Here is a 16,133-nt window from a genome sequence, read left to right as displayed (position 1 = left end):
CCTGGGCAGGAATACCACCAGCCTATGGAGCAGTCAAATCGATCTGGGAGCTGAGGAAGTTGTCGAAACTTCTCGAAGTAATGAGTAATGCAACTTTTTCTGCCTGGTGACTGATGAACTGAATGCAATGAGAACTGTTGTGCTACAAAATCGGATGGCTCTTGACTTCACCCTAGCGGCGAGAGGTTGTACGTGCACGCTTATCAAAGAAGAATGCTGTGCTTTCATCCCTGACAATCGCCACGAGATAAATAATCACCTAGAGGTAATTCAGCAAGTATCAGCCAAGACTGAACCAGGTCCAAACCCACTGACGGACTTTTTCCAGAATCTGTTTGGGGGGTGGGGTTCCATCCTAATGAACATTCTAATTGCTATTTGTGTGGGTATATTCCTAATAGGAGCATGTGTTTGCTGTGGAATTCCCTGCATGAAAAGATTAATCAAAGATTTTGTTGATGTATCTGTTACTAAAACTTTCTACCAAGATATTGAAATTGAAAGATTGATTTCAGATGATGCTTTTTCTGAAGTATAGATTAAATGACTCACCTAGCTGAAAATCCTGAGTGGGAAAGGCTAGGAGATGAAATGACACTGCATACTTCAAAATAGAATAAAAAGTATTAATAGGGGGAAAATGTTAGAAAAATATGTATTTAAATATATGTGAAATGCTAGTTTAAAAGCAAGGTAGTTTATAATGCATTTTATTCTATTAATCATATAACAGAAGGGATAAATTCATGTGTAAATGAGAGTAGCTTCTGAAACTGCAGTGTGCTTTGACCCCTGACCCTGGCAGCTGCCAGCTCAGCAAGCTTAATGTTATGCTTTTCATAAGTGATTATCTGCTGGGTCAGGAAATTAAATGTGTAAATCTTCCGCTTCTTCCTGATAAGATAACTTGTCCTTGTAAATAATTAAATCTTCCTTTCCTGATGTAGTAACTTGTCCTTGTAAGATAAAAACACAGCTGGTGGGAAAGTGAAACAGTAAACAAAGAGGTGAATTTAAAGACTGAATCTGCTATTGTATTCGAACTGATATGAGACCTTTAAGAAGTAACTTTACAGAAAGACATTATGACTGGCCAGCTGGATAGCAAGGCCGTATTGTATTTAAAGGAAAAGTTTTTTTAAATGCACTGCATCAGCATTATTAGATGAATAAAATACTGTTAGTAAAAGTGATGTAGATGCCTTGTGACTAACCACGTCAGTAAGGTGAGCATAACTTGAATGCAAACACTATAAAATATTTTGTACTTCCTGCATCATGTCAGACAAAATTCTGTACTTGTATGTTTTTTTGCCTCCTGGTGTACACTAGTAAACTTTTGAATCTGAACCTCCTGTGTATTGAATTCTGATTTTTTTTATTTAACACATGTAGATGCTTTTATTTTGTTAGCTGCTTAAGTTAACAGTGTTAATATTAAAAAGTTTTCCCTTTTTTGACAGGTTCCCAGCTGTATTGATTGGCAACTTTATATTTTTGCATCACATTTTTGGTCTGTTTTTCATAAAATTGTGGCTTTCTGGCAAATTAGTGGCAAGCCATTAAAGATTGATGTTAGAAAATAATAGCAGACATTTGATTTTCAGATTTCATACCCTTCATAAAATTCGTACTAATGCAAGACCTACTACTGTTCTATTATCTAAGTTAATAAGAGCAATAGTTAAAATTTTTCCTTATTTTTGGGCTTGTGTCCCACTTCTAGTTCTAGGTAAAGCTTTGTCCAGATTTCTTGCTCTGAAGTCAGAGACATTTCAAATTGTGACATACTTGTTGTACCCCACTCCCCATTGTAGTGGCTCTGGATGTGTCCAAGGAAGGCAAGGAGCAGTTATGCAGTGTAAGTGTGCAGAGTATTCCCCCATCCAAGGTAGACCACAAGTATGACCCTGGCTTTTCATCTGTCCTTGATTTTGCAGAAAGTTCTGGTTTTCTGTCATATTTTTATACTGTTGATTTATGCTTCTTATTATTCAGGAAATGCATGCTGTCACAGTGCCTTGTTGCTCTGTTTAAGTATCAGTGATTTAATGACCATCAGGTAAGCTTGTCGGAGATTATAAGATGGAAGTAAGCTTTAATATGCATACTGTTAAATAATTACCAGCATTGAAAGCCTTTTCGTTGTTGTCATGCAGAGAATATTTACATAACTAGATAATGTATAAGCCTTGGGTATTGAAATGCATATGACAGTATTTGTAATAAAAGGGCAGGATTACAGTATTTTCAGAAGCTCATTACATTTGTTGGAAACTTGCAGTCATCTTTTGTTGGAGACTTGCAGTCATCTTTGCAGGATTTACCTATAAACTAAACAGAATGCCAATCTATCATGCGTGGTCCATAACTTGTGCAGGAATCCGTTAAGCAATTTATCTTGAGCTTGTTTCTTGTTTGCTGTTCATTTTTTACTTTGATCATGTCTTCCCCATGAAACAAGTAGATCATTGTGTCAGGCAGCAGGTCTTTTGGATAAGAAACATTTTTACAAGTGGAGGTATCACAGAGATTGCTACTTTCAGCATGTTACTTGGTAATTTTATAAAGCTGAATATAAATTATAATTAGAACTGCAGTGCAAGGAGTAGTGGTTTGAGTTGAGTGCTACTTGTTTTTTTATACTTGATTTTGACTGGCATTCCAGTAATGTATTTAAAAAAGTAATTTATTTTTTCATGCCTCACAACCTGTTTCCATCTGGATATTAAGTAAGTTGTCATGTAGCCAATGCATTGAAATATTTTTTTCTTCTACACTTCATTTTGTCTTGATTGGACTCTCGTAATGACTGTTTGTCACCCAGGGCAACGTATTTAATTAAAGTTCCAGTTGTTGTGGTTTTGAGCATAGCTCCACCCCTTTCCAGTTGGCCACACCCCATCCTGTTGGCCACACCCATTCAACTGTCTCCTGCAGCCCTCCTTTAATTTGAAGTCACCAGCTGCCACTGTCCATTCGATGTACAGAGTACAACTCCTAGCGAGCTGCTCATCTTCTGCAAAAAGTAAAAAGCATGTATGAATGATGTAGGCATAAAATAACATTGAAATACACTGATCAGCTCATGTTCTATAACTTTTAAATTGAACAACTTTACAGAATCTGCATATACAGTTTGAATGTTTACATACACAGTCCTTTACACATTGAAAGACTAATTTCACACTCTAACCCTGATACCTGCCTAACTAATTCATCTTGCCTGACATTGCATGGAGGAAATGCAGTTAAACAAATCAGAGGTATGAATATGCAGGGATGTGGTAGTAATATGGCTCATTGTTTACACTTTGTGAGATGGTTTAAATAAAGTACAATGTGTTGTGTGTTTCTAAAAAAATACAGGCATGAGTGAAGGTCAGCACAATGGTCACAACACAAACACACAACTGCAAAATTTCAAACCTTAGACAGTGGAACACTGTAATATAACATACAGCTGTTCTTAACAGACAACTACAAATTCCTGTTCATAGTTTAGTTAGGAGGACAAAAAATATTTTGTTGTCAAATTACAAATTATGCATCAGATCTATCTCTGATATCAGGAGATGTCCCTGTTCTGCAGTCAACAAGTCTATCTGAACCTCATACTCCCTCCAAATATAACCTGAAAAGGGTGGTGAATTGGAATTAATAAACAATGACATGTTTATACATTAAATTCAATTTGTCTTTGTTATCCTGTTCCACATTCTTTTTGAAGAACTATCCCAGTATGTTCAAAACTTGACACAAAACAGTAATAAAAGATCTGTTGGTATAACATTATGGATAATGGAGATATTCATAGAAATCTGAACAGTCAACACTATAGTTGTAAGCATGTGCAAAATGTGTTAATATCAACAAACAGGTATCAATACAAGCATTTTCAAAACTTTTACAAAGACACAATGATCATAAATACAGAGAGCTAACCCCTGTGTGGATTTGAACTCACAATATATGGACAATGGTGGCTTGCTTTACAAGCTAACCTAATACACAGCACAATACTGTCCTTCTTAACAAGCAACTACTGTGTGTATGTAATCATATTTCTACGTATAACAGAGGAATGTGGAAACATCTGACACCTAAATGCTATAGGCCCTCATGCTCCACATAATTGCCAGATAGCATTAAGTTTTACAATGCAAAAGATATGGGTAGACACTCAGACCTCCAGTGGTCTTGTGTTAAATGGGATTTTAGTAATACTGTGCACTTTGTAAAGCAGGACAAACGGAGTCAGTTTGAGTTACTATTCACACATGCATCAGTAGACTGGGCAATGCTGTTGAAGTATTACAGATAATCAGTCAACATCAGCCTAGGCAGTATCAGCATGAGTGGCACATGACCATACTGGATGGGTGAAATGAGGTACTTGCATATTAGAAAATAGAAAAATCTAAACTGTTTAATAGTATATACATGATAAACAATATTAAACAAATAAACCCTATGCGAAACAAAGACATCATTATAGGGAGAACAGTCACCTACCTTCTTGATTATTCTGATGAGCTAATTGTCAAAACAGCTAAATAATGGGTTAAAAAAAGCATATATCAGACATATGGTTCACAGCTATACTTCTGATTTCCTTAGGATTGCACAGCTATGTTTAAGATTCTGACACTTACTGTAGGCATCCACCTTCTGTCTCCACACCTCAGCAACCTTCTGATGAAGATGCTTAGTGCTCTCTGATGCAGGTCATCATAGCAGTGGTGATCCTGCACTCCAGTCCTGTAGATTCCCATATGACATCAGTGCTGTCTTACAATCTGGTCCATATATCAATCATTGCAAAATTCTGTGGTCTGACTGTCAAGCGATGATCCACTCCAGCATAGGCAGTCAGAATCTGGGTTGTCTCCTCCTTGGTCCATTTGGGTACCTGGACACATCAAAGCGTCCTGGAAGTAGCCATCTTGATGATGATAATGTTGATAAGGTCGATAGATCACAACTTAATAAACTGATCACTGAGGTCCCACTCAGTTCACAGGTAGCAATGGTCTGACCTGTAAATGTATCAGAATCACAATTTAAAAGTGGCACTTATGGGATGGTATCAGATTTTTGGAAAATAATGAGGAAGAGCTACATAGGGTCTATTTTAACAATACCGAATGGATATTTGCACTGAATATTTTCCCATTACTCTGACCTATTGGCTAATGCATCCAATTTTGAGAATTTATGCAGACATGCAAATGGGATTTCAAAACAAATGTCTCAACTGTCAGGTTTTTGCCTCATATTTTTGGTTTGTTCCTCATAAAATTTGTGGTTTTCTGGTGAGTCCCTTAAAACTGAAGTCACTAAATAATGACAAACATTTAAGTTTCAGGCTTCATTTTCTTCAGGCATAGCTAGTATAAAACCTTTTATTTTAGAAATGTTCTAAGTGTATAATGCAATATTTAAAATCTGTCACTATTTTTGGGCCTCCCCTCAATCATTTTCAACTTTGTTCACATTTCTTGTGCTAAGAGGTTGAGAGGTATGTTCTATAACCTCCAATTTTAATGAATCTCATTAATTGTGTATGGCACAAATGGGACTTAAATGCTGTGTGCACATAGCTGGCCTTACCTTCAGGTATGCCTGGCTCATAGGTAGAGATAGCTACTGCATAGATAGATAGCTGTAAAGGTAATTTTGCTTCTGCTAGCATTACTGTTGTTGGGTATCTTTCTCACCTTATAGACCTATGTTATCATTACTCCGTAGAAATGTATGTATACATGCTTAGATTCAGGCATTTAAAGATTGAGTTTCACAGAGGTATATACATTCTTATCTGCCAAACACACATGCACCAGTATGAGTCTATATGCATACCTGCGTCACTTGTGGCCTACATTGACGGTCCATGTTGTGATAGATTTGTATATGTTCATACTGTTATATGTTAAAATTATGTTGGCATGTCTGATTTTCAGTGTGTACATCTACTAGGTAATTGCCATTAGATGCAATCTGTGATGCTGTGGTGGGGCAACACCTGAACATCAAATAATGCTGTACTTCTGTACATGGTACTTGTCATGACTGAAAAGTGCGTGTCAGATGCTGTCATGTGCCTGGGCCTGGATCTGTTGTCGCATCCTCTGTCAGCCATGCCTGTTTCTTCTATCCCCATGTTCTCCTGCTCCTCCCCTCATAGTTGTGGAATGTTATCTTCAGATATTTGGGGTTCGTAGGGTAGTTTACCCACACCTACAGCAGAAAGACCACCACATGTTGTTGTTAGCATATTATGTATCATGGTGCACATAGTAATCACCTGTGCTGCATTTTCAGGCATGTATTGCAATGTACACCCAGATATGTTCAGTTCAGTACCCCAAAGACATGCTCTATGGTATTTCATATCTTTGCATGCAGTTTATTTTATGCCTCTTCTGCATGGTTGGAAGGTTATCTGTACGGGGTCATTAGCAATGGTTTGAGAGGATAACCAGTCACCTATTGTGAGTAGGAGAAACATATATGCCTTCATCACACATAATGTTGAGATGGATGTATTTAGCTAACATCTTAGCTGTGTTCCTGTATTAACCCAGTAGTAGTCACACAGGTATTTCACCTTGCTGGACTGTAACCCCCAGACTACATTCCAGCCACAAGGCACATCATGGACACTCCTGGGGTGTGTTGCCATGATGTTTGTTATGCTGCTATTTGCTGCGGACATCAACTAGCAGTTCAGGAATATCATAATTGTATAAGAGGAATAATTAAAATCCATCCTAATAGCAAATATTTGCCTTTCTCCATTATTTTTGGCTTTCTGTAGATTTTTGAGCAATGTGATTGAGAAGTATATTTATATGTGGCATCTCCCTTTTTTATTTCTCTAAGTCTTTTGGGTTTCTAACACCATGATGGGAATGGACCCCATTCTTAAGTCAAAGTATGATTAAAGCTCATGACATTAGTATTGTTTGTATCTTTAATTTTAGCCAGAAGTGCTCTTCACAGCATCAGCAATATGCCACTCCTTCTACAATTTATAAGGAGTTGCATGTATTGGTAACATAATTATGTATGACTGTAAATTCTTTTTTATAAGTTATGTTGCTCCTACTACTATTGGAACTGTCTGAGTATCCTTCTTCCACATTGCCCTCATTTCTGCCTGTAAATTCTGGTATTTTACGACTTTGTGTCACTCTGTACATAAGACACTATAGTCACTGGGTGTAGCAATTTCAGTGATCAATGCTACTTCTTTCATGGACTACTATATCTGGTTTTCTCACATCTATTGTTTGAGCTGTTGGTAATGGGTGATCCCATGTGATATAAACATTAGTTTCTGTAATGCTTTGTGGCTCATATTTCGAGTGTTTTTCAGCTACTTCAATATTATAATGTTTACACAATCCCCAGTGCAACACTCTTCCCCGTTATTATGCTTTTCAGTATACAGTCCTTCTGCCATTAGTATATCACAACCAGCAACAAGGTGTGCGACTGTTTCCAATTTTGTTTTACAAAACCTACATTTACCTGTCTCTCCCACATGTTCAATGGACTTTGTAAACCAGCATGTATGTAGTCCACTGTCTTGGGCCACCAACATTAACCTTTTGTCTTTTGGTTTAAATTCACCTCTCCTTAACCATTCCTGCATTCGATCCTGATCAACATGAGGCTGTACCAAGAGTTTTCGATACTTGCAGCTATATTTATGCATTTTCCACAGTTCTTGCCTTCTTGTCTGAGCCTTCATCTTATATTCTTTCTTTTATTTTTTGGCACATTCAGTTGCTGCCTCAGTTTTATCTACTTCTAGTTTTGTTTATTTATTTAAAATTTGTTAACTGGGAAAGTCCGACTTGGAACAAAGCCAATTTTCAGTGAAGTCCCTGGGATGAAATGCTCCAGACTCGTGTCTTTTTGATGTGGGAGGAAACTGGAGCACCCAGAGGAAACCCACATGAACACAGGGAGGACATGCAGACTCCACAGAGAAGGCAGCCCAGATGAGAATTGAACCGGATAACCTCTTGCTGTGAGGCAACAATGCTACCACTGCACCACTGTGCCATCTAGTTTAGTTTGATTTCCATCCCCCTTTGTCGATGATTTGCTTCTGCCAAACTAAGCAGGGAAGCCATCTTAGACTTATTCTCTTCATGTTTCAAAACTTTTACTACATTTGGATCTTGTGAGGTCAGCAGATAAGTATGCAGTCCCCCAATTGCAGATCTGTACATGTAATCAATTTTGAGGAGGTCCATACCTCCTTAAGAACTGGGAATATATAGTCTTGGTATGCACTGATTTCTATAAATCACTTGATGAGCATTAAGCATCCTTCTTGTTTTCCTCTCCAACCTAACGAACACCTTTTGTGGTCATTCAATCACTCCAAAACTGTAAGCTAAGACAGGAATAACAAATTGGTTTATAGCTTGGACTTTATTCCTAGATTTCAATGCTGTTTTCAGTAGTAATTTAAGTCTCCTAAAATATCCCTTACTATGTTTTATTTGCATTTGTTCATGTTTTGTGGTTGATCCTTCATCAATTCCCAAATATTTATGCATTCCCTCTTGCAGAAGTTCTTTTATATCACATTAATGCCATATACTGATGTTTTCTTAGTGAGGCACTTTCCTGCTTTAAAGAGAGCTTTTGCATATTTATCCAGAGCAAATGACATTCTTACATCATCTGAAAATGTTTTGACCATTTGTAGTTGTGCTTTCAATTCTTCATCTGATTAACTATGCAATTTTAAATACTCTACAAAAAGAATATGAGAAGTATTTTACACTTTGTTGTTTTCTAGTATCCAGACTGTAGCCATGACCTATTCTGTTAAACATACAGCTTAATGGGTTAAGGGCAAGAAAAAAAGAGTAGTGGTGACAGATTGTCACCCTAGAATATTTCCCTTTGAATATTTATCCCTGGAATAATAATTTGCCTTTTATTATGACTTAAATGCAAAGTGGTTTGCCACTGTTTCATGGTCGCTGTAATGTAATCAATCAGTGTAGGATATATTTACATTTTTAAACACTATTTTATTCATGAATGTGGGATACTGTCAAATGCTTTTTTGTCCATGCCATACTTAGATTATTCCCCTTTTTACAATTCTCCATTATGATGTTATTTAACAACAAATGATCCTTTTTCCATGTGACTTTCCTTTATTACCCCATTGTTCTATTGTCATGATTGAGTTTCTTCTAAATGGCTATAAACTCTGTCGGCATCAGTTCCAGCATATAGTTTATACATCATCAGAAGACAAGTTATTGGTGTATAGTTTTTAGGATAGCTTGCAGATTCACTCTTAAATAGGAGTATTGTTTTTCATGTTGTTAACTAGGCTGATGTCTGTTTGGCGTACTCATATAAATAGTTCTTATTTATGGCTAAATCTTCATATAAAGATGTTAATACTTTTAGCTAGAAGTTAAGTACTGCATCTGGGCCTGAGGTTTTCCATTTAGGAGCTTTTCGTAAATTTGCTTCAATCTCTCTGGCTGTTATATCATCCCATTTCATATCATATACATTTGAAGTTCATATACTTTCTTTTACTTCTTCTATCCATTTAGCATCTTTGTTATATTCTACAGGATCTTCATAGATACTTCTCCAAAATGAATCTCTTTCTTCTTTTTTGTGATGGTGTGTCAATTGCCTTTGCCTCATTTCCCAATTCTCTATAAAACTTTTTTGGGTCATCAATAAATTGCTTATTTTGTACGTTCCCTTTATATTTATTTGCATATCTTCTCAGTTTTACTACCTGTGCTGATATTTTTAGTATATTATTTGTAATATTGCACAATGGATCCTGACCTGTTCTGATACTGCATGTTGACTTTATCACATCTATCTTTCTGAGTATTTTTGTTGATCTGTTCCCTCTTCTATACTTTTTCAACACTGACACTTCTGGTCTTAATTGCTTCATAGTTTTCTATATTCAATACTTCCATGATGGCATTTTATTTCTTCCCTTCCTTTTCCTTACTAATCTGTGTTTTTGTGGTAAGACTTTATCTGTTATATATCCTATTTTCTGTTATATCACATGAATCTCTATGGACAGTCCTAATTACTGTGTTCCTTTGCTTTATCAAATTTCTAACATTTTTGCGTTTTATTGACTTTCTGTGGTTTCTTTCTTTCATTGATCTTAATGTCCGTTCATCTCTGTTAAATCAAGCAAATAATCTCTTGGATCATTTTCTTCTAAACTGATGCCACATTCTTTGTTCTCCATTTCATGCGGGCATTCTACAGAAAATTCCAGAGCATCTTCCTGTGTCACATTCTCTTTAGTTTTATCCTGTGCCATCTGTTGGGAAATCACTGGCCTATCACTCCACAACATTGATTGCATCAGAGTTGCCACAGTTTCCTATTCCTTCCCTTGCAGTGCAACTCCAACTGAACATTTGTACTGCTTTCTCATGGATGGCTCCAAAGTATCTTCATAGGGCAAATGATCAGATGTTTCCAATTCCACTGGTTTATCCTTAATTTTGGGATCCTTAAGTCTATCCTGCAGTGATGTTATCTGAGTTAGGTTTTCTACACTAAATCCTTCACCTCACAGGTACTCCATAACCTCCGTTTCTATTTCTTTAACTTCACCATTACTGATCCTCTTTTCTACTTTTCCTCTTGGTCTTCTTATTTTTTTGTATTGTAAAATTTTCCATGTCCGGATGCCTTTGCCTGTGTTTTTCTTCAAATATCTTTGGTCTTTCTCTTTTTGTATTAATTACTTTTGCTTTCTCCTTTACATAAATATTGCACCATATTAAATCTCTTTTTTCCCATATCCATATTTCTTCTTCAGGTGTCTGCTGCTCCTCCTGTTTATCCTTACTTTGGGGACTCATTGTTCCATCATGCTGTGATATAGCATAGAATAGCTATCTTAGATAGAAAGACAGACAGACTGATATGAATTCTTCATTGCAGGTCAGTTTTGCATTTTGTCAGCAACTGTTCTGTCAACCCCAGAATCAGTGCACTGTAGCTGACTGGCACAGAATGTCAGGGATAGTCTGTGACAGCAGAGTGCCAAAGAAGTTGAAAAGTAAGATGTACAAAACAGTGGTGTGACCAGTACTACTCAATGGTAAAGAAACCTCTGAAGTAAAGGCAGAGCAGTTGAAGAAAGTAGAGGTGATAGAGATGAAGTGCCTGACATGAATGGTAGGATACGCACCCTTTCTTTGTAACACTGATGCAAACTATTGTATTTACAGAAAACTAAAACTGGAAAAAGTCCAACTACTGACTGAAATTGCAACTCGGTGATAAAAACATAAAAGAAGGTGGCAATGGTATTTTATTTTTTTTTATATAATTTATAATGATTTATTTACAGAACAGCAGTTATTTTTATTACTGACAGTGATGGACAACTTGATTATGGTGACTTACAAGTGATATTTACTGATCTGTACTGATAATAGCAAGAACGAGTAATGCTGGTCTTATTGTAGTCCTCAAACTCTCCTTAAGTATCCACCTCCATCCTGCATTTTGACCACGACTCACATTATTTAGCTACATCAGAAAACTTTCTGACTCTACCATATTGTCATCAAACATTGCATCACTTTCACATAGCCTTCATTTCATTAATACCCCCTTATAAATAGTCATGTCACAGAGAAGGCACCCTGATTTTATTATTTATTTAACATTTGTTAACCAGGAAAGTCCGACTTGGAACAAAGCTAATTTTCAGCAGAGGCCCAGGGAGAAACATTCCAGATGCATGTCTTTGTAATGTGGGAGAAAACTGAAGCACTCAGATTTAACCCACACGAACACAGGGAGGGCATACAGACTCTGCACAGAAGGCACCCCAGCCGAGAATTGAACCAGAAAACCTCTTTCTGTGAGGTGACAATGCTACCGCTGTACCACTGATAGTCCAATATTCTTGCAAACTTCCTTCAGCTCCATTTCCTTATTTTTTGGTTTATCACCCTCTTCCACAGCCAGATTATTTGTCCCTATAAGGAATACTGTGAGCTTACTATCCATCCCCTTCTCTTCTCCCCTGACTACTTTCTGACTTGCATTTGTCATAACAATCCCAGCAAATGTTTTCAGCTTACCTAAGGTCCACCTTTCCCATTGCCCCCCTACCTGATTCTCTTTTGACAGAGACCCTATTACTACTGTGCCATTTGCCTATACTCATTTTGTACCATATTTCTATATCCAATTGCTTTTTACTTTACATTCTCTAGTCTTTTACTTTCTTCTAATAAATGTGCAGTTCTTCCTTTTTCCATTTCCCTTGCCATAACTAAGCCTTATCTCCTTTCTTTCTTTCTTTCTTTCTTTCTTTCTTTCTTTCTTTCTTTCTTTCTTTCTTTCTTCTATCTCTGATTGTCCTTAATGTTTCATGTCTCATCATCCTTTCTTTTTTCACCTTTTATAACTTTTCCTTGACAGCTGTCTTCTACAGTTATTCCCTGGTACATTATACTCTTTCTTCTGCCACCCTTCAATGTTTCCATTTCCATGTTCATACATTTATTTCCTCAGCCCTTAGTTTCTTTGCTTGTTGGTCTGTATCTGTTTCATGTCTGAGTTACCGTTCCTTATCTTCTATATAATTTCTTTGCTTTTCCACCTTCGTCCACAACACATTGATAACCAAGGTATTATTACCTTCATTTTCTACAGTACAGCCTCTTCCAGACATCATGCCTCTAAACATGTTCAGTAAGCACTGCAAATCCCTTTCTTGCACACATTTTCTGCCTCCCTCTTCTACCCATTCTCTATCCCGTTCCTTTTTCTCTGGACTTGTGATGCCATGGCTTAATTTCCATCCCAGAATTCCCACAGATTACTTTATCCCAAATGCTTAGATGTTTTACATAACTTTACGGGAACTAACCTTCATTCCTAAGTCAGGGCATAATTAGATATCATAAAGTTAGTCTTTGATATTAGTCAAGAGTGGTTTTCTCAGCACCTCCAATATACCAGGAATTACCTCCTTCTGCAGATAATAAGGGGTTACTTAAACTGGTAGCATATTTCAGTATGATTGTAAATTATTGTTTATTGAGTACACTTCACTACTGTTGGAACTGTCTGAGTACCTTCCTTCCACTTTGCTCTCTTGGCTGCTTGTAAATCCTGGTATTTTATGAGTTTGTTCCTTTCAGTACGTAAGACACTATAATTGTTGGGTATATCAATGTCAATGAATAATGCTACTTTTGCTTTTTTGTTTGTTTTATTTTGTTTTTGTTTTTTTTTTTTTGTTTTGTTTTGTTTTGGACTGCTCTATCTGATTTTCTTACATCTCTTGCTTGAATTGTTGTTATTGGGTGATCACATGTGATCTGAACATCATCAGTATTGATAATGCTCTCTAGTTTATGTTTCTAATGCTTCTCAGATACTTCTATATTGTAATGTTTGCACAACCCCAATGCAACGGACTTGCTACATTATTGTTCCTTTCAATATATAGACCTTCATCCATTAGTGTATCACATACAGAAACAAGATGTGCATTTCTTTAGAATTTGGTTATATAGAACCTGCATTTGTTTTTTTCTCCCACTTTTTCTATAGACTTTGCAAATCAATGTATATGTATTCAACTATCATGGACTGCCATTATTAGCCTATAATCTTTTAGTTTCACTTCACCTCTTCTTAACCATTCCTGTCTCAAATCTTGGTCAACATGAGGTTATTCTAGACGTTTCTATACTTGACACAAATTTTGTAGACTTTCTAATTTTCTTTCCTTTTCTTCTAGTCATTTTCTTTAACATGAGGTTATTCTAGAAGTTTCTATAGTTGACACAAATTTTGTAGACTTTCTAATTTTCTTTCCTTTTCTTCTAGTCATTTTCTTTATACTCTTTCTTTTGTTTCTTGGCACTTTCAGTTGCTGCCAGATTCATGTTTACTTTTTATTTATTTATTTGACATTTGTTAACCAGGTTGGGCCAGCTGAGCTAAGGCCCATTTTCAGTGCAGAGCCGAGGAGAAAACCTCCAAAATACTTTATACAACAGAGTAGTGGTATAAAAAGAAAAAAAAAGCTCCAAAATACATTATACAAAAAGTAGTAGTAGTAGTATATACAGAAATTGAACAACAATCCAGTCAAAGGCCTTATACAACAAAAGTCTTGTGTGAGAGTTCCAGGACTGTTCAAGACAGGAAATAAACACAATTAGGTTGCAATACAGCAATAGATCAGGATTCTTAGTTTGGCGTTTGTGTCAAACAGTTAAGTAGGGCAAATAATGAGACAGCTTCAGGAGAGTGTCAGTAAGAGGTGACTTGATTGAGAAAGGCTAGTTCAAGCTATTTGCAAGGTGGGGAGAGGAGGATGTATTGTTTCAGTGCTTTTGTGAACTCATGTGAAGTAGGTTTAGTTTGTCTTTTCAGCTTTTCCTGGTTAGGGGTTGCCACAGCAGAACTTTGGTCTGCTAATTATTGGCAGTTGATTTTTATGGTGCCGAGTTGCCAGCCCAACACCCAACCTTCAGTGAAGGCACACTCACACATGTCTTTCAGAGGCCATTCAACCATGGGGAGGACATGCAGACTCCACACAGAAGGCACTCCAGCCGAGAATTGAACAGGAGAACTTCTTGCTGTGAGGCAACAACACTACCGCTGTACCACCGTGGCTTAACTCATGTGAAGTAGGTATTTTTATGATATCTGGGGATAGTTTGTTACAGTTATGGGCTGGGGAATAGCTGTATAAGCTTTGGCCTATGGTTTCATTTGGCTACTTCTGGTTTGCTTTCCATTTCTGCTAAAATAAACAAAGATGTCATCTTAGATGTTTAAAATTCATGCTTTAGAACGGTCACTGTTTTGGGATTTTATGGTGTAAGTAAGTTTAAATATTTATGCAGTCCTACAATTGCAGACCTATACATGTTGTTAATTTTGAGGCAGCCCATACATCGTTCTGACCGAGGGATATATGATCTTGGTATGCACTGGCTTTTATATATCATTTGATAAGCATTTTTCTTGTCCAGCTAATTCAATGCTGTTTTTCAGCCAGCCTAAATCATTTTCTGCCATATAGCACAAAGATCAAGAGTTACCTTTAATTATTATTACCACTTTACTTCAGCATCCATTTGTTAATTAAATATTCTTCAGTCCAGTGTATTTCTTAGTAGCAATAGTTCTCTTCATCACCCCAGCAGCATGTAATACTGAACGTCTTGAGTTTGAGTCCCAACCAAGAGTGGAAATGTTATTTTCATGTTTGCAAGATTTAAAACCAATGCCAAAGATGAAGACTTTCCCAGCATCTGATTTGACCTTATCACCATGCTAAGGGGTTCTGATTTGAAAGATAAAAGGATTGTAAGGAAAAGCTCAATACCTTATTGCTTAGAGGCTTGTGTTAGTCCAGAGGCAGTGCTACCTGCATAGAATTTTGGTGGTCTTGGGTTCAAGTCCTATGCAAGATCTAGCATTTTCATTTTATTTTTATAAGATTCACCCCAGTAGACAGTACAGAATGCATTTCAGAACTGTTCTTACTTCTTATTTCCTCATGGAACATTCTTTATTTCACTCAAATATGCATGCATCCAAGCCTTCGCATGACATTCTTTGAGCATCTCCCCTTTTTTTCCTTCTTTTTTTAAGGTCTGTGCCATTGTCCTTACATTAGCTAAGTATTTTCATACCTGAATATGCAGCTTGATAATCCTAATTGAGCCTTGTTTTCAGTTTAAACAATGTCTAATTGCCCCGTTCAGTCATACGGTCACTAGAAAAATACATGGTAATAAGGTAGATGGATGGGGATTAATAAGTGGCAATCACTTTTGTGAAACAACACTTGTTCCCTTCTGCTGCTCATGATCTGAGATTCCCTTATAAGTTCATAGATTATAGGTTCATAGATTAGTACTCAATCCCATTACTCCAACTATCAATCTGCAAGTATTCTCTGTTCATGTCACTGGCTTCCTAGACTAGGTGTGACCAGAGATGGATTAAGCACTCTTGAGCTTCATGCTGTTCAATACATGAGACTCCTTGCCACCCCTACCCTCTGCTTTCACCACCCAAACTCCCCACCTTCTTCA

The sequence above is a fragment of the Protopterus annectens genome, chromosome 4.part1 (assembly GCF_019279795.1).
Source record: "Protopterus annectens isolate FY-2018-M chromosome 4.part1, PAN1.0, whole genome shotgun sequence".
Taxonomy (NCBI): domain Eukaryota; kingdom Metazoa; phylum Chordata; order Ceratodontiformes; family Protopteridae; genus Protopterus; species Protopterus annectens.
This window is presented reverse-complemented; position numbering follows the sequence as displayed.